The 24,822-nt window shown below is 40.3% G+C and overlaps 1 long non-coding RNA gene across 1 annotated transcript in view; it reads right to left on the bottom strand.

Moving 5' to 3' along the window:
- The window catches only part of LOC140714881 (uncharacterized), a 233,908-nt gene that overhangs the window by 60,682 nt on the left and 148,404 nt on the right, over window positions 1-24,822 (bottom strand). Inside the window, exon 2 of the long non-coding RNA XR_012096017.1 lies at window positions 21,815-22,001. This is a non-coding gene — a long non-coding RNA (uncharacterized lncRNA). The remainder of the gene's footprint in view (window positions 1-21,814; window positions 22,002-24,822) is intronic.

Genomic DNA, 24,822 nt, shown 5'->3' with positions numbered 1-24,822 from the left:
AACCTTGTACTTTGAACTTTGACCTTTGACGATATTTTCTGAGTTTTGTCCTACAGTTCTACTATGATAGACAAATAGAACCTTCAAACTCAACTGAATGCAAAATCGTTGTCCTAAAGCTAACAGAGGATGCTTTGAATGATATATTGCTTATGTTAAAGTTGCTTATGGTTTTTATAGCCAAGGATGGTGACGGGGACAAGCTCCAACTACCTATTAAATGCTCCCAGTATCCTGCGCCTCAAATTGCCTTGACAATCACATCCAGCTCCTGGCCTTTTCGTACCACTTAACTACTTAGCCTGGTGGAATCATTTCTACTGGCTGGAGAAGGGACAAAGACGGGTTACTGGTGCCTTAAAACCAGTCGCTTCAGGCAGCTGGGGCTCGTCAGCTGTGGTTGGCAGCTCATCTAGGAGAAAGAAAATTCTGATCTTAAACCTCTGCTGGCTTTCAGCTATACCCACACAGGGTGAAGGCTTTGGGAGAAAACCCTGAGAGAAAAATCCAGAGAGGAGTCCCTAAAGCAGTCCTACATTGAGTTCAATGCTGACTGGCAACTCTTGCAACATTGCTGGTGCCAAACAGTATCAGTCTCTGCCGTTCCTTTGGGTTCATCAGATTGCTGGGGAGGGGGAGCTTGCTACATGGGAAACAGCTTACTCTCCCCATTGTACAGCCTAGGCTTGTGTATCTAGACAGCCAGGATGCAACATCCATGGTCAACATGGACTGACGGAGACCTCAGAGAGCTTATGTTAAATATAAAAGCAAACAAGAATAGCAAAAGCGTGTGGCACAAACTGCAGGGGTGAAAATTTGAGAGACAAATAAAAGTCTAATTGTTAGCATCAATCCTAAAGGACCAGATGGAAAGTTTGCTTCATTAAAATAATCAAAAGTGATTATTATAAAATTGCTACTACAAGCATTTATTAATTCACAGCCCTAATAAGAAAGCTGTTGGAACAATTTATTTTTAAAATTTAAAAGGAACAAATTTTCAGATGAGTTGAGCTCTACTTAAAAATTTGTACTGCAGATCTGTCAGACTATATATATGCTGTGTTGCTTAATTGTTTCCTTCCAATAGTTTAAGATAATTGTATTAGATTTCATTTTCTCGGGATATTTAAAAATCAAAAGTCAATAGTACTAGGAATGTATCATCAGATCCTGATATCCTTATAACCATCATACCACTGCTATTTATGGAAAAATATCTAATTTTTAGTCTTTACAGTTTAAATACAGACCCTATTCAACCTCTCGCTCCTGCTCCCTGAAGTTTCCATATGCTTGGATAAAAGCATCTATTGTACCAATACCCAAGAAAGGCTCTTTACTCTGCTCTGAACTGTCTTGATTTGTTAGAACAGTGTTCATCAACCACAGCCTAAAGTTTAACAGAATCATCCCTTCCAGATCATCATCAAACTTCTAACTGAAGTTTCTGTACTCTCCTCTGTGACTGGATACTCAATTTCCTCGTCAGCCGACCTGAATCAATGAAGACTGGAGCGCCTTCTCCTCAATGATCATCAACACATTTGCTCCTCAAGGCTGCGTGCTTAGCGCCCTGTTTTACTCTTTATACACACGTTACTGCATGGCTAGACACTGCTACAAGACCACTTTCAATTTGTCAATGATACCACCGTTGTTGGATGAATCACAGGTGTTCAATCTTACCAGAGTGAGATTGGACCCCAGGGTCAATGGTGCCACAACAACCTCTTGCTCAACGTCGGCAAAACGGAAGAGCTGAATATTAACTTCATGAAGGGGAGAGAGAGCAAACATCCACCAGATTACATTGGAGGATCATGATGAAGTGAGTCAACAGCCTTAAATTCCTGGGTGTTAACATATCAGATGACCCCTATCCTGGACACCAGCATCTTTACTTTCTTAACAGGTTAAGGAGGTTTAGTGTGTCTGATGAAGTTCTACAGATGTACTATTGAAAGTACCTTGACTGGCTGCATCATTGTCTGGTATGGCAATGCAAATGTGCAGGAACATAAAAAGACTCAGAGGCTGGCAAACTCTACCTAATGCTTCATGGGCAGATTCCTCCCCGTTATTGGTGGTATCTACAGGAAGCACTGCCACAAAAAGGCAAATCAATCAAAGATCCCCACCATCCAGGCCACGCCATCTTTTTGCAGCTACCATTGGGCAAGCTGTACAGAAGTCTGAAGTCCCACATCACTAGTTTCAAGAACAGCTACTTCTTTTCAACTATTCTGTGTATGAACCAACTGGCAAAACCCTAATCAACACTACGGTTCAGTGACACTATGATTATTTGGCACTAGAATAAACTTCATTTTAGTTTTGCTCTAATTGTGGTCTTCTTCTTGTAAAAATTGTGCATGATTTATGTTTATTTCATTTTTTTGTGTGAATGCTGCTTATATGATGCAATGTTCTGGTGCCAGGGGACTGCAAGTTTTTCTTGTGACTGTGCATACATGTGCATGTGGCTATAAGATCATCATTAAGTTTGATGAGATCTATTTTGCAAACTCTGTAAATAGCCCCATACCACAATTCTAAACTTAATGATAATAGAGTCTTAATCAGAAAATTGTCAGGTTAAATTTAAAACCAAAACATTGGTGGCATAAGAAAAGTCCAGATATTTTGGTCATAGTGACAGGAAAAAAATGTTGATATATACTGTGAATCAGATAGGATTGCAACCTGTTTACCACAATCTCACCACAGACAAGGCAAATAACAGGAACAAAAATTAATGTAAGCTATTTACAAATTAATTCCATTACAAAATATCCTGGATAGAATCTCGGACTAAATTAGCTAAGTTCTAAATGAGTACTTAATAGTATACTATACTATTAAACAATAATTAACTATTTGACCATGAAAGAATTAGTACGCAAGGACAGAGAAGCAATCAGAACCCACTGGAATGGAATATCTCAGCTGTGAACTGCCCTTGACAGGAAATTCATTGAGATGACTCTATCTCACAACTATCTGTCCTTCTGCTGATTGGCAAACTGTCAGAATGGTTACATGGCAGCAAGGCATCAAGAGCAGACATGATCACTGATGAAGTCCTAAAACTTGACAGAAATGAACTACAGTCACAAATCTCCAACCTCAACCCAAATTATCTGGGCAGAAGCCGACATGCCAGTGGACCTCAGAGACACCACAGTTGTGACCATCTTTGTTAAAAAAAACAAATCCAACCACGGAGAATGCAGAGAAATGAGAAAGTCATTCCAGTGCCCTTCTCAAGCACAGGCATCTTGTGACTGAAGAAATGCCTCCAGATTTGTAGTGTGGAATCCATCTTAGTGGAAGCAGAGTGGACCTGATCTTCAACAGGCATCGACTACCAGTAACAACCACTGCACATGACCTTTTTCAACACTACATAAGCCTTTTACTCTGGCATTCCCGTAAAATTCACAGAAATTTGTCTCTTAAGTTTGTTACGTAAGTGGCTGCTGCAATCATAATGAAAGGCTCCACAATAATTCACAACAGAGAAACTGGAGCCCTTGCATTAGGAGCATTCAGAAGGCAGTATAAATGTCAGAAAAAGTATACAACGTCCACCTACCAACCACTTCCAGCTGCAGTTATGGTGAAGGCTGCCTGTCCATATTGTTTTCTTCAACTCAGAACCAACAGAACTTGAGTGGAAGCAAGTCACCCCTAGTCGTAAGAGATCACCTAAGAAGAAGAAGGGTTTCTTGTATTGGTATTTTAATTTCCTTACATGAATAAGTAAGAAAGTAAAATATTTTAAAGTTAAAATACAACATTTGAAAAGTTTATTTATGATATTTAACTTAAGTCTTAATTATAGGTGTATTATCTGAACTTTATTTAAAATGCCCACAATGAGGGGTGATTGATAAGTTCGTGTCCTAAGGTAGAAGGAGTCAATTTTAGAAAAGCTAGTACATTTATTTTTCCTACATTTACACACTTAGACCAGCAGTCGTGGAGCAGATGGATCCCTTCTTTGTAGAAGTCGAAGTCTTGGACTTCCAGAAGTGGTCCACAGCATGGGGTTATTGATAAGTTCATGGCCTATGGTAGAAGGAGATGAGTTATTAACTTCAAACGTTCTGTATTTTCACTCAGAGTTGAACTGCACGTGCATGTAACAAAAGCTGTATAACTCATCTCCTTCTACCTTAGGCCACGAACCTATCAATCACCCCTGCTCTGGACCACTTCTACAAAGAAGGGATCCGTATGCTCCACAACCGCTGACTCAGTGTGTAAATGTAGGAGGGGACTATGCTGAAAAATAAATGTACTAGGTTTTCTAAAATTGACTCCTTCTACCTTGGGCCACAAACTTATCAATCACCCCTTGTATATTTAAGAGGTTAATCAGATTTTTTCCCCCTGGTTTTGCTACTTGGCTGCTTAACAAATTTGATGTCATCATAGCTGCTTTTTGCCGACTTGTTCATAGGATATTCATAAGGACAAGAGATCCTGCAGCTGCTGGAAATCCAAAGCAAAACTCAAAAAATACTTGAGGAATTCAGCAGGTTGGATAGCTTCTACAGAAATGAATAAACAGTATACGTTTTGGACCGAGGCCCTTCAGCAGGACTGGAAAGGAAGGTGGAAGAAGTTCAAATAAGAAGGTGCAGGTGTGGGGGTGGTGGAGGAGGAGGAGGACAAGCTCGAATGTGATAGGCGAAGCAAGCAGGGTGGGGGGGAGATAAAGTTAGAAGCTGGGAGGTCATAATTGGAAAAGGCAAAGGGCCGGAGAAGAAGGAATCTAATAGGAGAGTAGAGTGGATCATGAAAGAGAGGGAAGGAGGAGGGACACCACGGGGAGGTGTTAGGCAGGTGAGAAGAGGTAATAGGCCAGAGTGGAGAAATAATGAATGTGATTATTCCCTCCATGATTCCCTTGTCCATTCATCCCTTCCCACTAATCTCACTCCTAGCACTCATCACTGCAAGTGGACCAAGTGATACACCTGCCCATTCACCTCCTCCCTCGCCTTCATTCAGGACCTCAAACAGTCCCTCCAGGTGAGGCAACACTTCACATGTGAATTTGCTGGGGTCGCCTACTACATCCAAAGCTACCTGCGGTTCCTCCTGTACTTTGGTGAGACCCAGCGTATATTGGGGGACCACTTTGTCTGAGTTCCATCCAGGAAAAAATGGAATATTCCAGTGGCCAATCTTTTTCATTCCTATTCCAACATGTTTGTACATGGCCTCCTCTTCTGTCACGATGAAGCCACTCGCAGTTTGAAGGAGCAACATCTCATATTCCATCCAGGCAATTTCCAACCTACTGGCATGAACGTTGATTCCACATCTTACAGTAATTATTCCCTTCTCCCCCCCCCCCCCCTTCATTTCCCCACTCTGGCCTTTTACTACTTGTCCTCACCTGCCTATCATCTCCTTCTGGTGCCCTTTCTCCTTCCCTTTCTCCCATAGTTCAGTCTCCTCACCTACCAGTGTCTTTCTTCTCCAGCCCTTTACCTTTTCCACCTATCACCTCCCAGCTTCTTACTACATCCCCCTCCCCCATGCACCTAGATTCACCTTTTACCTTCGAGCTTGTCCTCCTCCCCCTCTCCCACCTTCTTCTGGCTTCTTCTCCCTCCCTGATGAGGAGTCTCATCCTGAAACATCAACTGTTTATTCCTTTCCACAGGTATGTATGACCTGCTGAGTTCCTCAGCAGTCTGTCTTACATGTTGCACAGGATATTCATTCCTAAATGTGTCTAAAGTGAGAAGGCTATAAGGTGAAAGCCAAAATCGGTAAGGATGGCAGATATTATATTTTTGTGCAATCATGTAGTTCATGCAGTAATCATGAGGATTTTTAATAAATTCCAGAATAGATTGTCTTGTAGAATTTAAGTTCCTCTCACAGCTTGAAGGGATTTGAATTGTCTTGAGATTAACAGACAGGTCTCTTGGATGCCATTCTGGGAAGGAATGAAGTTACTATTTCTTTTAGATACTTGGGTTGTTCTTTTAGATGCAGGCTTCACTTGGGCCAACATGTGGTGGAAGCAGATTTGGGAATAAGGGAAAGTCTTACTGTTGAGACCACCCTGATCTATAGGTGCAGCTTCCTTTGAAGTCCATTACCCTCACTTCCTTGCTGAAAACGCTGGGCTGCTAAGACCAGAAATAGCAGTTCAATTCTCAAATGGAACATTAAATAACTTCCACAAAGAAACAACAGCATAATTATCCATGACATGGTGTGTATCAAAGTGACTTCATACTGTTTCTTTTAAGTGAGATCACTTTGACAAATAGCTAAAGAGAAGCATATAATGGACCCCATACAGTTCTCTCTGCAGTGATTCAATAAGAATCAGAATCAGAATCAGGTTTATTATCACTAACACATGTTGTGAAATCTTATTTTTTGTGGAGCAGTATAGTGCAAGATATAAAGATTACAATAAGTTGCAAACTCAAAGATAAATTGGGCAAAAGATGAATAACGCGCAGTTGAAAGCAGTTACTGATATATGACAATCCCGTGGAACCGTTCCTTCACAGATAAACAAACATTATTTAATTTTAGGCTTACCTCTCACATTGTCAAATAAGCTTAGAACAGCAGTTAGGAATTTATCATTATAAATTAATTAGTTAAATTGCAGTGGAACTTATTTATGAGTTTTTTGATGGCTGTGGAATGACAGACCTCCCAAATGGTGAGAGGTAAATCTTTTTCTTGACTATTCTGTATATAAAAAACACAAATCTATCCCTAAAAATACTTTTATGATTATAATATCAGTCCCACCTGAGCATAAGTGGCAACATACACAGAGTAGCCTCTTTACACCTGCACAACTATTTGTTAATGCAAATATATAACAAGCCAATCATGTGGCAGCAACTTAATACATAAAAGCATGTAGACATGGTCAAGAAGTTCAGTTGTTGTTCAGACCACATGTCAGAATGGGGAATGTGATCAAAGTGATTCTGACTGTGCAATGAATGATGGCGCCAAGTGGGGAGGTTTGAGTATTTCAGAAACTGCCGATCTTCTGGGATTTTCATGCAAAACATTCTCTAGATTTTACAGAGAATGGTGCACTAAAAAAGTCCAGTTCGTGGCAGTTCTGTGGGCGAAAATGCCTCATTAATGTGAGAGATCAGAGGAGAATGGCCAAACTGGTTCAAGCTGACAGGAAGGTGACAGTAACTCAAGTAACTATGCATTACAACAGCGGTGTGCAGATGAGCACCTCTGAATGCACTGCACATTGAATCATGACGTAGATGGGCTATGGAAGCAGAAGACCACATCGGGTTCCACTCTTGTACCTAATAAAGTGGCCATTGAGTATACATTCATTGAATCATACAGAACAGGAGGATAGTAGTAGCATAATGCTTATAGTTCTATACCAGACAGTCCTAAAGCCTAGACTTGTGGTTCAGGGGAATGAATTCAAAACCATCATTCTGTTAATGAAATGCTTAATATTCCAGAGTTTCAATGTTTTAGAAAAGATAGAGAAGCAAGTAAAAGGGGAAGGAGTTGCATTGTTTTTTTTAGGGAACATATCACATCTGTACTTAGAGGGGACATAATGGAGGGCTCATTCACTGAGTCTGTATGGGTACAACTCAAAGATAAGAGGGGTGCAATCACTCTGATGAGATTAAACTACAGGCCCCCCAGTAGCCACCAGGACATTGAGGAACAGACATATGGGCTGATCAGGGAAAGGTATAAAATCAATAAGCTATTCGCATGGGTGACTTCGACTTTCCCAATATAGAATGGGACATCTTAGTTCAGGAGGTTCCGATGGGGCGGAATTTATGAGGTGCATCCAGGAGGGTTTCCTAAATCAATAGTCCAATAAGAGAACAGTACTGGATCTGATGTTGGAAAGTAAGCCTGCCAGGTGATTGATCTTTTTGTGGGAAAACAGTTAGGGGGAATAGTGACCACAACTCATTGAGTTTTAAGGTAGCTATGTAGGAGGTTAACTACAGACCTTGCAGGAGGGTATTAAATTGGAATAGGGCAAATTACAAAGTTATTAGGCAGGAACTAGGGGAAGTTAATTGGGAACAGCTGTTTTTGAGCATCCACGTCTGACATCTGAGGCATCTGTGGCATTCAAACCTGGTGACCCAGGACTGTATGAGATGCCCAGGTATGACTTACAGAGGGTTATCTGGAGAGGGAAGGAACAATTCTGAACAAGGTTGGAGGCGGAATTGAACGCACGTCAACTCTGGCAGAGTTTGCAGGCCTTTACTTTCTACAAAGAGAAGCCTAACTTCATGCATCACTCCCAGATGAGCCCAATGCCTTTTTATGAATGCTTTGAAAGGGTGAATACAACTACCAGCCCTGCAGCACTTGCTGACCCTGTGACCTGTCTCGGAGGCCGGCATAGGATTGTCTTTCAAAAGGGTGAAACCATGCAAAGTGATGGAGTACCTGGTAGGGCTCACAGTGACCTGGTTGTTTGGAATCAGAATTGGCTTACCATGGAAGGTAAATAGAGGGTAATGGGCAAAGGGACTTATTCAGGCTGGTGCTATCTGATAGTGGTTTTTCTGCAGTGATCTGCACTGGGACTGCTGCTGTTTATGAAATATATTTATAAATGATCTGGATGCAAATGTAAATGGGTGGGTTAGTAAGTTTGCAGATTGGTGGTCTTGTGAATAGTATAGAAGACAGACAAAAGATATAGTAAAATAGGGATCACCTGTAGATTTGGGGAGAGAAATGGCAGATGGAGTTTAATCCAGCCAAGTATGAGGTGTTGGATGAGGTAATCAAATGTAAAGGGACAGTACACTATTAATGGTAAGACCTTTAAAAATGCTGATGTTCAGAGGATCTTATGGTCCAAGTCCACAGGTCCCTGCAAGTGGCTGAACAGATTAATAGGCTAGTAAAGAAGGTGCGTGGCATGCTATTCAAGGCACTGAGTTTATGAGTCTAGAACTTATACTGCAGAGTTATAAAACACTAGTTAGGCCACATTTGGAGTATTGCATTCATTTCTGGTTGCCCCATTATAGGAAGGATGTTGAGGTTTTGGTGGGTGTGCAGAAAAGGTCACCAGGATACCGCCTGCATTAGAGGGTATGTGCTATGAGGATAGTTAGACAAACTTGGGCTGCTTTCCCTGGAGCGAAGGAGGCTGGGTGGGTATGGGGTCTACTTAAGAGAGGCATAGATGGAGGAAATAGCCAGTATCCTTTCCACAGGGTTGAAATGTCTAACACTGGGGGGGCATGCATTTTAGATGAGAGGGGCTAAGTTCAAAGGAGTCTTGCAGGGCAAGCTTTTGTTTATACAGAGAGCAGTGGGTGGCTGCAAACGCACTGTAAGGTGTGCCAGTGGATGCAAATAGGATAGAGGTGTTTAAGAGGCTCTTGGTTAGGCACAGGAATATGCAGAGAATGGAAGGATCTGAACATGATACAGGCAGAAATAATTAGTTGGGCTTTTAATAACTTGTTTAATTAGTTCATTAAAAAATCATGAGCCAGTGGACCTGTTCTATGTTCTACATTCTAAATAAACTCTGGAATTTAAGAGTATTATTATTAATGGTGATGGTGAATGACTAGATTGATATAAAAGTAAATCTAATTGTATTTTTAACCGGTATTTCTGATCATTGGTCCAATAACAACAGCACTGTACACCACCCATTATTGAAATAATTCATCTACACTGGTTCTTTGAAAGAAATGCAGCTTGTTTTTGACTCGTGTCTTCTTCCCACCGTCTTCACATTTCTTATTTTCTCTTAGGTGTTCAATTGACTTCTATAGTTACTGTTGAATGAGCTTCCATCAGCACCTTAAACAACAAGTTTCAGAAAATAAAAACACGCTGAGAGGAGAAAAAATTGCCTTTTGGTTCAGCACGGTTGGTTAATGACCTTCCTACCAGTGGAAGTAGTTTCCTTCCCATCGGTGGCATCAATATCAATTCTACTTTTGAGCATCTTTTCACCATTGCGAAACATCCTCCATTCAAAGCAAGACTCTGAAATAACCGAAGTGCCATAAACCTGGCGCCCTGCTTGAAAGCTTTCCTTGCCTACTCACCAAGATCATTACATCCTCCTTGTTGTCTGTATTACATTAGAATACTACATACTTACTACATCAAGAGCCTAACCAATCAGTCAAAAGAGTTTACATCGTCCTACATTCTGCATCTCATTGCAAAGCCAATAATCCAGATACTTAGCAATCTTATCAAAGTTCCCAGCTACTTGTAAACTTCAATGAAAATGAACACTCTCTATTCCTTTCTCTTTAAAATGGTATTGTTTAACAGCTGTTATCTCCTATCCCCTTTCCTTCTCTGCATTAAATTTCACCTTCAGCAGTTCTTACCAATTTGGCCCATTCCAATGCCTCCTGAAATTTCCTGTCAGTGCCTCCTCCCTTTTCATTCTTAGTGTTGTGTGCAACATGTGAAATAATGTTTTTCACCAAGTTCAGATCATTGTATACATGCTCTGATTCTAATATCCTCTGGCTAAAGAAATTCTTCCTCAACTGTGTTCTAAAGGGACATCCTTATATTCTGAGGCTGTGCCCTCTGGTCCAATACTCCCCTACTATAAGAAACATGTTCCCTATGTCCACTGTATCTAGCCTTTTCAATATTCGATAGGTTTTAATGAGATCTCCCCTCTTTCTTCTAAATTCCAGTGAGAACAGCCCAGAGGCATCAAACACTCCTCATATATTAGCCTTTTCATTCCTGGGATCATTCTTGTGAAACTTCTCTTGACCCTCTCCAATAGCCACACATCCTTTCTTAGAAAAGGGGTCCAAAACTGTTCACAATACTCCAAATGCAGTCTAATGCCTTATAAAGCCTCAGCATTACATTCTTGTTTTAATATTCTAATCCTCATTAAATGAATGCTAACATTGCATTTGCCTTCCTTACCACTGACTCAACCTGCAAGTTAAACTTTAGAAAATCCTGCGCTAGGACTCCCAAATTCCTTTGCACCTCCAGTTTCTGAATTCCCTCCCTGCTTAGGAAATGATCCAGTCTGAGAGTACATTCATTGCTTCTTCCAGCTCTATGACTGAATCTTCCAACTTACTGTACTTTGCTGATCATACATGCTAAGAACTTTTCAATCCAGAAGAAAACCAGCCAGTGAAGTCAGTCCTGGATGGAATTCCTTGTTTATCAGATCTCATCTGCAAGATGATTAAGCCAAATATAATTTGATATATAGATTTTTGACATATGGTTATATGAAAATTAACGGACCAAGAATAGATGAATTCAATTATTTTGCTGACCCATTAAAATGAAACATTGAACCAAAGCAACAATGTTTTGGCATTAGTGTTTTTCCTTTGGAGTTATTCTTTCAAGCCTTTGGGATACTACAATACAGACATAGGTTACTCAGCTTTGATGGAAATGGATCATGTTGTCCTTGAGGAGTTCACACTCTATTAAAACCTAGTGCAATCAGCATCTTATTTAAATGCCAGCTTTAAACTTCCTGTAAAGTTCATGTCTTGTGGAGAGGTTCAAAACTGTAGGCACCGATACTAAACCTGCGGAGAGGCCAATCAGCAAGAGCGGACATAAGAAGAAATACAAGTTGAGGGAAGATAAATTGAATCCTAGTCCAATGGTGTAATCAAGTTTTCAAAATGTAGAAAGTCCTCCTGACCCCTTCACAAACTTGTGGTCTGAATGGAAACAGTGCTTCTACACATTGCTGCTATCCCAGAGGAACAAAACACTCCATACTTTCAAGGTTAGACCTTTTACTGCAATGAGAATCAGTGTATTTCTCTTCCCTTCAGTGTTCTGAGTTATCTTGACTCTTTAAATGCAGCGGGGCAGAAAATCGGATACAGGGGAAAATGGCGAAGTTGCATTTACCCTGCACCCTGTTGCACTGGGCTTTCATAAACACGGGAGCCTGCTGAAGCAACTTTGTAACAATACTTGTGAATTTTGTCGACAAAAGAAACTGACACAAATCACAAATGCACAAGGGATCAGGCAGCATCTGTGAAGAAAAATGGACAAAAATGTCTACTGCCCGCTTCCTCAGTTGGTGTTGCCTGACCCATTGTGTTCCGCAGGTATCTCGTGTATTGCAAATATTGTGTTTGTCTTCGCAATGACAAAATAAGATACCCTCAAGAGCGTTTCTTACTCCTCAGTAATTAAGAGAATATTCAGAATCATTCCACACACAGCCAATAAATTTCCAATAGTCCTATTGAATAGCTGTTATTATAAATTTAAACTGAATTGAAACAAACACATATGCATTCTAGCATATTAAAGATTTCATAATAATATGCTTGACTAATTGATATTCAGATACACAAATGCAAAGTATGTTTACATTTCAACTTGAGAACAAAACTGTAAACTCATCAGAACTGACTTTATCAAGAGCGTTCGGGTAATTTCCTGGGAAATAAGCTCTAGGTTCAGTGACAGGAAATTGCCCGTGTTTTATGAGAACAGGTGGAAACTCATTCTCTGGAGTGTCAGTCAGTTGGGAGTCCATCAAGCTAACACAGATTAGTTAAATTCACAGTGAAGGTCTCATTTATAATGAATATGAATAATCTGAAAATATCACCCTGAAGGAATTTAATAATGCAATTTGTGTGTTTTATATTCTTCAGTGTTTTTGCTCCACCTTTGGTGTATTTTTATGTCATTAGTGAATGATAATTTGAGTAAGTTGTTAATCAAGGCCATAAGACCATATGGCACAGGAGCACAATTAGTCCACTTGGCCCATCGAGTCTGCTCCGCCATTCCATTATGGCTGATTTATTATCCCTCTCAACCCCATTCTCCTGACTTCCTCCCATAATTTTTGACATCCTGACTAACCAAGTACCTATTAACCTCTGCTTTAAGTATACTCAATGACTTGTCCTACATGGCAATGCATTCCACAGATTCACCACCCTTTGACTACAGATGTTCCTTCTCATCTCTGTTCTAACTGGATATCTCTCCATACTGAGGCTGTGTCCCTTGGACCGAGACGCACCCACTACAGGAAACATCCTCTCCATATCCACTCTGTGTCAGCCTTTCAATATTCAATAGGTTTCAATGAGATCTCCCCTCATTCTTCTAAACTCCAGTACATGCCCAGAGCTATTAGACACACCTCATATATTAACCCTTTCATTCCCAGAATGGTTCTCTTGAACTTCCTTTGAACCCCCTCCAATGCAAGCACATCTTACCCTAGATAAGGGGCCCAAAACTGCTCACAATGATCCAAGTGTACACTGACCAATGCCTTATAAAGCCTCAGCTTCACATTCTTGCTCTTATGTTATAGTCCTCTCAAAGTAAATGCTAACATTGCATTTACCACCCTTACCACTGACCCAACCTACAAGTTAACATTTATGGAATCCTGCAAAGGGACTCCCAAATCCCTTTTCTCCTCTGATTTTTGAATTTTCTCCCCATTTGGAAAATAGTCTATGCCTTTACTCCTCTTAATAGTAAGTTCATAACAATACACTTCCCTACACCATATTCCACCCGCCAGTTCTTTGTCATTCTCCCAATCTGTCCAAGACTTGCTGCTGACTCCCTTCTTCTTCAAAGCTACCTGTCCCTCCACTTACCTTTGTATCATCTGCAAACTTGGCCACAAAGCCACCAATTCCATCATCCAGTTTATTGACATTTAACATGAAAAGAAGCAGCCCCAATACCAACCCCTGCAAAAAACCACTTGCCACCTGCAGCCAACCAATATAGGCCCCCTTTCTTCTGATTCTTGGTCTCCTGCCAATCAATCAATCAATCTTCTGTCTATACTACAATCTCTCCATGGGCTCTTATCTTGTTAAGCAGTCTCATGTGCAACATCTTGTCAAAGGCCTTCTGAAAATCCAAATACACAACATCTACTTACTCTCATTTGTCTATCCTGACTTCCTTAAAGAATCCCCAAAGATTTGTCAGGCAAGATTTCCCTAGCTACTTTATCATGTGCCTCCAAGTACCCCAAAACCTCATCCTTAATAATGGATTCCAATGTCTTCCAACCACAGATGTCAGGCAAACTGGCCTATAATTTCCTTCCAGCCTCCCTCCCTTTTTCAAAAGGGGAGTGACATTTACAATCTTCCAGTCCTCCTATGCCATTACAGAATCTAATGATTCCAAAAGACCCAAACAACTTATCTACCCTCAGACCTTTCAGCTTCCCGAGCACCTTCTCCTTAGTAATAGCAAATCACACTCACTTCTACCACCCAACACTACTGAATTTCAGGCATACTGCTATTCACAGTGAAGACTGATGAAAATACTTATTAAGCTTGTCCGTCATTTTCTTTGTCTCCAATTTCTACCTCTCCAGCATAATTTTCCAGGAGTCCAATTTCTACTCTTGCCTCTCTTTTCCTCTTTATATATCTGAAAAAAACTTTTGGTATCCTCTATGATATTATTGGCTAGCTAACTTTCATATTTCATCTTTTCTCTCCTTACGTTTTTTTTTAAATTTGCCTTCTGTTCGTTTTTAAAAGCTGCCTAATCCTTAAGTTTCCCACTAATTTTTTGCTATATTACATGCCCTCTCTTTTGCTTTTATTTTGTCTTTCACTTCCCTTGTCAGCCATGGTTGTCTTATTCTCACTTTAGAATACTTCTTCATCTTTGGGATGTATCTATCCTGTGCCGTCTGCATTGACCCCAGAAATTCCTGCCATTACTGTTCTGCCATAATGCCCCTTCCAAATAACTTTGGCCAGCTCCTCACTCTGTAATTCCCTTTACTCCTCTGTAATACTGATTCATAGGACCGTAGTTTCTCCCTCTCAAATTGCAGGGTAAATTTGGTCATATTATGATCACTGCTTCACAAAGGTTCTGCTATCAGTGCTCATAAGAACTGTTCTTTTAAATGCAGAAATCAATTTGTGAAGAACTGTGAGTGCAGAGTATTTCATATTTGGAAATCCAACTGTTCTACGCAATAAATATGCTTCAATGTGCTCTGAGAAGCATATGGCTTGGGAATTTGTGCATTCATTTTGGAGTGTTGCATTCTCACGGTACATATTGGGATTTCAGAGATGGTACTGAGCTCACCCCCAATGATTTTCCCAGCCACTGATCTTACTGAATCAATGTGTGATCATACAGGCTGTTCCAGTCAAATTCCTGTCAGAGGCTGCAAGGAATGCTAATCAATGTAAAGAAGCCTTACATACAGCTTCCACTTAAAAAAATCTTTCACTTTCTTAACTGGGAGGGTGAACAACCAAAAGTTGTGGTCTATGTAGGCACCAATGACCTGGGTAGATTGAGTGACGAGGTTCAGCATAAGGAGTTCAGGGAGTTAGGTGCTAAGCTAAAGGGCAGGAGCTCCAGGGTTGTGATCTCAGGATTGCTATCTGTGCCAAGTGCTAGTGAGGCCAGAACTAGGAAGATTATACAGTTTAATACATAGTTAAGGATTTGGTGTAGGAGGGAGGGCATAAGATTTTTGGATCTTTTGGTTCTCTTCCAGGGAAGGTGGGACCTGTATGGAGGGGCGGCTTGCACCTAAACTGGAGGGGACTAGTATCTTAGTTGGAAGGTTTGTCAATGCTGCATGGTGGGGTTTAAACTAGAGTTGCAGGGGGAAGGGAAACAGAGCCCCAGAACAGTTAATGGAGAGGTTGTGGAGGCTGATGTTGGTAAGACCTCAAGCAAAGTAAGGAATCTAAAAGTTGAGCATGGTGTGAAAATATCAAAAAGGGTGAATACAGGACTGAAGGTGTTGTATCTGAATGTCTATAGTATACAGAATAAGGTAGATGAACTTGCTCCACAGTTGCAGATTGGCAGGTATGATGTTGTAGGCATCATGGAATCATGGCTGAAAGATTATAGTTGGGAGTTTAATGTCCAAGGATACATAATATATTGAAAGGATAGGCAGGAAAGCAGAGCGAGTGGCTTTGCTCTGTTGGTAAAACAATGTAATCAAATCATCAGACAGAGGTGACTTGGGGTTGGAAGTTGTTGAATCTTTGCAGATAGAGCTAAGGAACAGCATGAGTAAAAGGACCCTAATGGGAGTTGTATACAGACCCACAGACAATGGTAAAGATGTTGTCTACAAATAACAACGGGAGGTAGAAAATGCACACCAAAAGGGCAAAGTTACATTAATTATGGGGTCTTCAATAAGAAGGTAGATGGGGAAAATCAGGTTGGTGCTGGATTAGCAGAGGGGGAATTTCTAGAGTGCCTACTAAATGGCTTTTTAGAGCAGTTCGTGGCTGAGCCCACTAGAGGATCAGCTCTTCTGATTGAGTGTTGTGCAACGAACCAGAATAGGGGAAGTGATCATAGTATGATCGAATTCAGCCTGAAATTTGAGAAAGAGAAGCTAAAGTCAGCTGTACGCTATCAGTATTACAGCAGAGTAAAGAGAATTACGAAGGCATGAGGGAGGAGTTAACCAGAATTGATTAGAAAAGAACTCTAGCAGGGATGACAGCAGAGCAGCAATGGCTGGAATTCCTGGAAGCAAGTTGGGAGGCACAGGACACACACATCCCAAGGAGGAAGGAGTATTCTAAAGGCAAGATGACACAACCATAGCTAACAAGAGAAGTCAAAACCAACATAAAAGCCAAAGAGAGGGCACATAATAGAGCAAAGATTAGTGGGAAGTTAGAGGATTGGGAAGCTTTTAAAAACCAACGGAAGGCAACCAAAAAACTCATACAGAAGGTAAACATGGAATACGAAAGTAAGGTAGCCAATAATATTAGAGGATACCAAAAGTTTCTTCACACATAAAGTGTAAAATAGAAACGAAGAGTGGATATTGGACCACAGGAGAACGATGCTGGAGAGGTAGTAATGAAGGACAATGAAATAGCAGACAAACTGTATAAATAATTTGCATCAGTCTTCATTGTGGAAGACAATTGCAGTATGGTGGAAGTTCCGGGTGTCGGGAGCATGAAGTGCGTGGTTACCATATCTGGAGAGAAGGTTCTTGGGAAACTGAGAGGTCTGGATAAGTCACCAAGACCTGATGGAGTACACCCCAGAGTTCAGAAAGAGGTGGCTGAAGATATTGTGGATACATTAGTAGTGATCCTTCAAGAATCACTAGAGTCTGGAATGGTTCCAAAGACTAGAAAATTGCAAAAGTCACTCCACTCTTTAAGAAGGGAGAGGGGCAGAAAACAGGAAACTATAGCCCAGTTAGTCTGACCTTAGCGGTTGGGAAGATGTTGGAGATGATGATTAAGAATGAGGTCTCAGGGTACTTGGAGGTACATGTTAAAATAAGTCTTAGTCAGTATGGTTTCCTCAAGGGAAACCTTGCTAGACAAATCTGTTGGAATTCTTTGAAGAAGTAACAAGCAGGATAGACAAAGGAGAATCGGTTGATGTTCAGAAGAATTTTGTCAAGGTGCCACGCATGAGGCTGCTTAACAAGCTTAACAAGCTAACAAGCATGGTATTACAGGAAAGATTCTAGCATGGATAAAGCAGTGGCTGATTGGCAGGAGGCAAAAAGTGGGAATAAAGGGAACTTTTTCTAACTGGTTGCCAGTGGCTACTGGTGATCTACAGGTTCTGTGTTGGGACCAATTCTTTTTACATTATATGTCAATGATTTGGATGATGAAATGGATAGCTTTGCTGCCACGTTTGCAGACGATACAGAAATAGGTGGAGGGATAGTAGTTTTGAGGAAGTAGAGAGGCTACAGGAGGACCTAGATTAGAAGAATAGGCAAAGAAACGGCAGATGAAATATAGTGTTGAGAAGTGTATGGTCGCGCACTTTGGTAGAAGAAATGAAAAGGTTGATTATTTTTATAAATGGAGAGAAAATACAAAAACAGAGATGCAAAGGGACTTGAGAGTCCTTGTGCATTATTTCCTAAAAGTTAGTTTTCAGGCTGAATCTGTTGTGAGGAAGGCAATGCAATGTTAGCACTCATTTCAAGAGGACTAGAATATAAAAGCAAGGATGTAATGATGAAACTTTATAAAGCTCTTGGAGTATTGTGAGCAGGTTTGGGCTCCTGATCTCAGAAAGGATGTGCTGAAACTGGAGAGGGTTCAAAGGAGGTTCACAAAAATAATTCCAGGATTGAATGGCTGGTCATATGAAGGAAGTGTAATGGCTCTGGGCCTGTATTAACTAGAATTCAGAAGGATGAAAGATGAACTCATTGAAACCTATCAAATGACGAAAGACCTTGACAGAGTGGAAGTGGAAAGGATGTTTTCTGTGGTGGAAGAGTCCAAGACCAGAAGACGCAGCCTCAGGATAGAGGGGCCATCCTTACAGAATGAAGATGAGGAGGAATTTCTTTAGCCAGATGGTGGTAAATCTGTGGATTTTTATGCTGCAAGCAGCAGTGGAGGCCAATTCTTTATCTATATTTAAGGCAGAGGTTGATAGATTCTTGATTGGTCTGAGCATGAAGGGATACGAGGAGAAGGCAGGAGATTGGGGCTGAGAGGAACACTGGATCAGCCATGATGAAATGGTGGAGCCTAATTCTGCCTTTACACCTCATGGTCTTTTACAGCACAACCTTTAATTGTTATTTTTTTATAAATTCTTTTTTTGAATTATTGTATTGGACACAAATTATCTGTATCAATGTCATAGAGTGAATTCCATGCAGATTTACTAGTTGCATAATCAGTAACTTATTTATGATGCTTGCATTTCTGAGAGTTATTTGGCATATATTCATTTAATTTAATTTAATTTAATTTCAAAATTTAAGGTTTGTAATGTGTTTTACTTTAGACCTTGGACTGGATGGAATTTGTATTTATTTTTAACCAAAGAAACATTTAAAGGAACCCAGGTGGTTTATGACATCGTTTTTATGGCCACATGACTTATTTGCATATTTTACTCTCCTTCGAAAAATTCAAAATATTTTTATGTATATACTCAGTCATTACAGATTCAGCTAGTTGACTAAATTCCTCATTCAGTTTGACGTCTCATCTGTGCAATCTAGCCCAATTTTGTATTTAAAATAAGCATTTGTAAACATGTAGCTTAATTGAAAAAGGATCTAGTGCTTTCTCAGCATATATGACGAATTATCTCTTTGCAGGCTTCTAGACAGTACAGGTATCAATTATAACCCACGTTTTGATGCCAAACTCTACCACCTTCTTGAGGGATGATGCTTTGGCTTGTCAAGCACTTATACTCCCATAGTCCTCATCCAATCAGGTTGCCGCTCTCCCATCTTGTTTACAATCAAATTCCAGTTCTTACTTAGAGCGAGTCCTTCGTCTTTGTTAAAATTAATTTCTTCTAGTTTTATTTCTATGGTTTCATTTACCACGCGGTCCCAAAAGTAATTGTTGTGGCACAGTAAGTTTGTGTCATCAAAGTTAATCCTATGGCCTTTGCAAATGCAGTGTTCTGCTTCCACCAATTTCTTCGGGTAACCCAAAGAGATACACCTCCTGTGCTTTTGCACGGTTAATCAAAGTAGAAAGAACCATTCTACACTGGGAGGCATGATGGTGGCTGTTATTGTTGAGATATAAGTCAGTGTGAGTGGGTTTCCAATAGGCACCTTGTCCGAAGTTACCCTCCGGTTTCGGTTGTATTAGAATGTCCAGGAACGGGAGGCAACCATTCTTCTCCATTGTCATCGTGAATTGAATGTTTGGACGTGTGCTGTACTGATGACTGTGGAACTGCTGGAGTTCATGAAGTCTATGAGGCCACACTACAAAGGTGTCATCTACATTTCTGAAGAAGCATTTGGGATGTAAGGGAAATGAACTCAGAGCCCTCTGCTCAAACTCCTTCATGTAGAAATTAGCAATCGCCAACAACAAGGGTGATCCAATGGCCGCTCCATCCATTTGTTCATAGTAGTTCCCCTTGTAGAGGAAATATGTCAATGTAAGGCACTATGGCGAAACCCAGACATCGTGACTTTACCAGCAGACAAAGGAAATGCAATGGTCCTGATGTTGTTTGAGGAATACCACTAGAAAGTCCAACAGATTCTGGACAATCCTGCCTACAGAGATCTACAGCGGCATCCCATGGATTCGACTGTCAGGATGTCTGAAAAAATCAGGACTGCCAGCAGACATACGCAAGACACCTCTGTCTCCACCAAGACTTTACGGGCTCCCTAAATACACAATCAGGGTTCCCGCCTTAGGCCTGTCATCGGTGGGATAGATTCTCCGACTTACTACCTCGCTAAGCATTTAACAACCATGCTGTCTCCCTCTGTTGGGGGCGTGAGCATCACATCACGAATTCGACCAACTTTGTTAAAACGATAACCAACATTCAGATGAACCCAGAGGACTTAATGGTCAGTTTCAACGTGGTTTCCCTGTTCACAAGAGTTCCCATCAAGGACAGATTGGTCCTCCTGTGATCAAGGTTTGATGAGGGTACCCTTACATTGACGTATTTCCTCTATAAGGGGAACTACAATGAACAAACGGACAGAGAGGCCATGGAATCGCCCTTGTCACCGGCTATTGCTAATTTCTACATGGTGGACTTTGAGGAGAGGCCTCTGAGTTCATCACCCTTATGTCCCAAATACTTCTTCAGATGACAACTTCGTAGTTTGGCCTCATGGACTCCAGGCACTCCAACAGTTCCAAGACCATCTGACCAGTATACATCCAAACATTCAGTTTACGATGGAGGTGGAGAAGAATGGTTGCCTCCCATTCCTGGACATTCTAATATGACAGAAACAGGACAGTAGCCTTGGACATGGCATTTATCGGAAACTCACTCACACAGACTTACACCTCAGCAATACCAACCACCATCACACCTCCCAATGTAGAGCAGTTCTTTCTACTTTGATTAACCATACAAAAACTACTTCGGACTTGGAAGTCTCCCCGAGGAAATAAGACGATTACGCACGACATTCCAACAGAATGGCTACAAGGTGAAGGAAATCAATCAACCCTTAAAAGGGCTGACAGAAAAAAACAGGAAACCTAACAACAAGGAGGAATCTGTTGCTACCACCTGTCTTCCCTATTTTTCCATGGTTTCTGGAAAGATCGCCAGGATCCTGTAGATATACTGGATTAATACCATCTACAAACCCGTAAGGAAGCTTATGCAGATCAAAGATGACTGGGACTCAGGTTGGCTAGCGTTTACAGGATTCCTTGTGAATGCAGAGCAGGATATATCAGTCAGATGGGACACACAGTGAAAACATGCATGAAGGATCACAGGAGGTGTACCATTTGAATTGCCCAGGGAAATCGACAGTACCAGAACATTTGGCGGCATAAAACTATTGTACTGCACCAATAGTTTTTGGGACTGTCTGGTTGAGGAAACCATTGAAATAAAACTAGAGGAAAAGAATTTTAACAAAGACAAAGGTCTTGCTCTAAGTAAGAACTAGAATTTGATTGTAAACAAGGTGGGAGAGCGGAAACCTGATTGGATAGGGACTAACCAATCAGGAGAGAAAGATGATGGGGGTAAAAATACCACCAAACTAGACACGTCCGGGCATCATCTCTCAAGAAGTTGGCAGAGTTTGCCATTGGAATGTTGGTTATAATCAATACATGTGCCTGGGTGAAAGCTTGGGATGTGTTTATTCATGTAGCTTAATATGCTGCCATTTAGTAATTCTAATGCTCATTAATTCAATGTCAACAATCAGAATAGATTTATCGTTATCTTCAGATTAAACTCTTACCGTGATCATCTGATCAACATGGGAATTTCTGATCTTATTTCTAATACTTACTGGATAGCCTTTTGAATAACAGACTTGGGCTGTTTCAATGAAATCACGTTGTTGATTTTCATATTTGTGACCAACAGAGTAACTCCATTATTGAAAATTTTCTTCTCCCAAACTTCAATTTCAATTTTGGTCTTTTCAATTTCTGCCTCTCAACGTCACCTTCCAAATTAAGTGGTATGGAATTCTCCTATGAATGAAGATTATAAAACATTAATAAAACCCGGAGTATGGTTTTATACGGTAATTATTAAGAAACTATCTGAGAACCCCAGTCAGAATGTTACTTTGACTGAAACTTTATTTCTTTCTGAATTCTCCACCATTTCTTTCTCTTAGCTTTTCACAGATCATGGGTCCATGCATAAGATTTTAAAATGCTATCATATCTCCAACAATTCTTCCACACATGACTTCCGGAATCCAGGTAAATTTCAATCAGAGAGCTAATAATGAATAAAGTCATTTACCAACCTCCGTAGAATTTCAATTTTGCAAGCTTATCCTTTTCTAACAAGGTCAGACATTTAATAAAATCTGCCACAGCAATTACTAATTCTATTTTTTTTTGCCAATGTAACATACTATGCTTGACCTCCTGAATAAAACTTAAGTGAGATCATGTACCTGCTTTGGATAGGTGACTGAACTGCTTGTTATAGCTATCCTTCCTGATAATGGAACAATCTGCATAACTAATTATACACCATCCAATAGAATTACATGTAGCATTAATATTAAAATGAAGAAAATTCTTTGTCTTGTGCAGCAATTTGTAATATTATATAGATTCACACTTTGTGACTTGTATTGAGAACTTCTCTCTGTCAGATGTTGTATTAGAGTCAAGGCTCTTATTTGCATGGTCGTGTTTAGATTTTTCCACGTGTCCTTTCTTCTGCTGTAACCCTGTTATCTCTTAAAAGGTGACTTCTGGAATAATAGCAAGCTAAATACCTATGCTCAATGGTAATTTATGCGTATTGGGTTGGGGAAGTGGGGTGGGTGAAGTAGCAGGCTAATGCAGCAGATATAGCATCATTGTGGCTGATATCTGAGTAATGCCCAGAACAAGAAGCCACTAATTCGAACACTTACTTAAGAACTTTCAAAGTAGCTGGAGTGTAGATGTCAAAGTAATTCAACGAATATGATCATAAGAAACAGAAGTAGTCAGAGGCCATACAGCTTTCCGAGCCTGCTCTATCATTCATTGAAATTGTTGCTAATCTTCTACATTACCGTCATTTTCCTGCATCATTTCCATTTATGCAGGCGTGATCCAGGAGTGATTCTTTACCGGTGCAAAATGTATCTTCCGTTGAATTTTTACCTCCATGCTGATCTATCTCATAACTGAGGACAGTCCTTGTCACCAATTGCAATGTTTTTTTTAACTATCCTGACTGCCCTGGTAAGCTGTAAACACAATGTCCTCTAGATACCAGAGGCTTTGGTGTTCCAGTAGCAGCAAGGCACTCTTACACATGGAACTGAGATGAATGATGGTGTCATTGAGTTTTATAACTTTATGACTTATTAACACATTATGCATAAATACACAATTACTGAACTTCCACCCCACTGGGTTCATGAATTTAGGACTTTGCCTCTAAAGCATTTTTGAAGAATGGGCAATTAGAACAGGCAACTGGGACACAGCTCATATCAAACAGTGATAATAAACCGGAACACAAGTAATTTTTTTCTGCAGATGCTGGGAATCAGGAGTTATACATACAAAATGCGAGAGGAACTTAGCAGGTCAAGCAGCATGTATGGAGACCAATACGCTAAGATAAAACTTTATTTATCCCGAAGGAATTTGTTGTTGCAAGGTTGCTCAGTCAGAAATATATACTTTAAAATGCAAAATGTAAACACTGAGGTGCAAAGAATGTGTTTTAAAAGCAATCGTGCAAAATACAGATGTGCAATGAAACTATATACTTATATACATAAGGAAGGGGAATTGTAGGGTCTTATAGCCAAAGGATCTCCTGTGGCATTCAATGGCACACCTCGCTGCAGTGAAATAATGAACGTGCAGCACTCTTTGAAGAAAATAGTTTAAATGAAATACACATGATGTATTTTAAAAGCATGCATGAAAAGAGTCAGTATAAACAGTAGAATTTTAATAGGGGCATTTACAAATTTCTGTAAGTGGCTAATCAGGTTGATAAGGCTCATAAACACATACACATGGAAACTTGGGCTGTATTAGGAGATGCAATGGCAGAATTTCATCTTCAGTCACTTGCCCTAGTGTGCAGTATAATAAGATATATGGGTTCTGCTTTGCAATTTGCGACTATGCTCACTACAATGGAACTATATTTCAGAAGTGAAGTCCAAGGTGCAGAAAGCCATGTGGGACTGTTCCACAAGTTAATGGGGGGGGGGGGGTACCATCAAGATACATATTCTCTTTCCATCATTCAGTTTAGTTTTTGGTGGTATCAGTCCATTCCAGGCCTCATTTCTAACTTGATCTAGAAACAGGACAGTTGAGAAAACTTGGCTTTTGACTGAGTTTCGGTGCAAAGAATTTTCTTCTCATTGGCCAAATGAGACAGAAGGAGCTGCAGTGTTATCCGATGCAAAGGAAGGTGGATTCTGGTTGTTTGATGCCAGTGAGCAACAGATTTACAACATCAATGAATTTCTTCAGGAAGGCATCCTTACCCAATCATTCTCACAAACTTCGTCAATTACCTTCTGTCCATCACCAAATTTATCTACATTTCAACATTATCAAATCATCCCTTTTGGGGTTCTTTGGATGATAGAGCATGGAAATACTGTAGTTATTATGCTGTGCCAACTATAATGATACTGTATCCAGGTGACTTAAACAGTGCAACACAGAAGCTTGTATGCATAGAATTATATATAATACTTTACAGTCCAGAAACTGGTCCATTTCCAGACCATATTATCCTACAGCTTGAAACAAATTCTCATCTCCATCCTGATGCTTTTGCTAATTAGCATAAAGTTATAGCTGT

Source organism: Hemitrygon akajei, chromosome 22, assembly GCF_048418815.1.
Source record: "Hemitrygon akajei chromosome 22, sHemAka1.3, whole genome shotgun sequence".
NCBI classification, from domain to species: domain Eukaryota; kingdom Metazoa; phylum Chordata; class Chondrichthyes; order Myliobatiformes; family Dasyatidae; genus Hemitrygon; species Hemitrygon akajei.
The sequence above is the reverse complement of the archived record's forward strand: the minus strand, read 5'-3'. Positions and strand labels throughout refer to the sequence as shown.